Raw genomic sequence first — 2,167 nt, forward strand, 5'->3', positions numbered from 1 at the left:
AAAGCGAGATCTAGGAACATGTTGAAATAGTAGACAGTCATGAAAACTGATGTCTTAGGACAGTGGTTCTCAAGCTGTGGGCCGTGACCCCTGCGGGGGTAAAGTGACCCTTCCACAGAGGACACATGTCAAGTATCCTGCAGAGCAGATATTTACACTATGGTTCACAACAGTAGCAAAATTACAGTTGAAGTAGCAATGAAGTCATCTTATGGTGGGGGGGGGAGGTCCCTGTGACATGAGGAATTGTATTAAAGGGTCACAGCATTAGGAAGGTTGAGAACCACCATCTTAAAAGTATTATTATCCACTGTGATAGTTTGTATATGCTCGGCCCAGGGAGTGGCACTATTAGAAAGTGTGGCTCTGTTGGAGTAGGTGTGTTACTGTGGGTGTGGGCTTTAAGACCCTCATCCTAGCTGCCTGGAAGTCTGTATTCTACTAGCAGCCTTCAGATGAAGATGTAGAACTCTCAGCTCCTCCTGCACCATGCCTGCCTGGATGCTGCCATGTTCCCATCTTGATGATAATGGACTGAACCTCTGAACCTGTAAGCCAGCCCCAATTAAATGTTGTCCTTGTGAGTTGCCTTGGTCATGGTGTCTGTTCACAGCAGTAAAACCCTAACTAAGACAGTAATTTAACCACGGAGGGGATATACGAACTGAAGAGCTCTTTTCTGTGTTTAGTGGGTTTTCCCTTCTTACTGTGTTTCTGTATTTTCCTTAAAACCCATGGTGAGCACAGTAGGTTTGCTCATGATCTCTGGAGTATGGAGGAGGCTTCTCTCTCTTTGTATGGATGTGCTTTGTATGTCTGCTCTTCCCTGGTGACTGTCAGGTCTGAAGGTTATGCCTGCAGGATGCTCTGAGCACAGGGCCTGCTGGGCACAAAGAACACTAGATGCTAGCTATTATTATTGGTTAGAGTGAAGGAGAAAGTTCCATCAACAGTAGGCACCTGACGACACGTTCATTCAGATTTGCACAGGCTTGGTTCTTCCCAGAGCTCCTCTAACTGATTTGCAAAGGCAAGGCTTTAGATAGTGATTGCAAGGTGTTTGGGGACCATAAAGGGGCAATTAACTTTTATATGCATATAAAGTACATACTGGAAAAACATAAGTATCTTTGACTCTCTTTGTGTATTTAAAAGTGCTGTGCCCCAAACCTCAGGGACACCGGGGGAACTTGAAGCTACTGACTGTGGCTACTCATTACCTCAAGACTGCAGGCCCTGATTTATTTTTTTCAGAGTAAAAGATAACAGTGGGTGTCTGCTTTATCCTGAGGGTGGGTGAGAGGCCATAAAACACAGCTTTCCACAGAACTAACGCTCTACAAGGTCATTAGTAGACTAGAAAATTCCTCAGTGAATCAGAATTTTTATCAATATAAAATTTAATATCATTTAAAAAGTGTTGCTGGGCAGTGGTAGTGCACGATTTTAATCCCAGAACTTGGGAGGCAGAGACAGGAGGATTTCTGAGTTCAAGGCCAGCTTGGTCTACAGAGTGAGTTCCAGGACAGCCAGGGCTATACAGAGAAATCCTGTCTTGAAAACAACAAAAAATAAAAAGCAAAAACAAAATAAAAAGTGTTAAAAGCACCTCCATATAATTTTGTGACCCAAACCACAGTCTGCTATTCATAAGTATGCCATGTGTGGTCACTGTAATTATTTTTAAAGATTTTTGGGACTGGAGGGATGGCTCAAGGGTTAAGAGCATTGGCTTCTCTTCCAGATGACCTGGGTTTGGTTCCCAGCACCACATGGTGACTCACAACCATCTGCTACTCCAAAGAATCCAACATCCTCTTCTGGCCTCTGCAGGCCCATGCCATGTTGGCAAAACACCTATACGCATAAGCTAATAATAAATGGGAGAAGAAGAGGAGGAGGAGGGGGAGGAGGGAGGAGGATGAGAAAGACTAGGAGGATGAGGAAGAGCAAGATCAAAAATAAGAAGTGAAGGAGGAAGAAGAAAGGAGAAAAACAAGAGGAGGAGGAGGAAGAGGAGGAGGAAGAGGAAGAAGGAAGAGGAGGGAGAGGAGGAGGAGGAAGAGGAGGAGAAACAGAAGAGGAGGAAGAGAATATGAAAGATTACTTTTCCACTATTTGCAGTAAAAACCAGGATTCATTCAAACATCCCTGAAGAACAATAGGA

Source organism: Grammomys surdaster, unplaced genomic scaffold, assembly GCF_004785775.1.
Source record: "Grammomys surdaster isolate TR1022 unplaced genomic scaffold, NIH_TR_1.0 958, whole genome shotgun sequence".
NCBI classification, from domain to species: Eukaryota; Metazoa; Chordata; class Mammalia; order Rodentia; family Muridae; genus Grammomys; species Grammomys surdaster.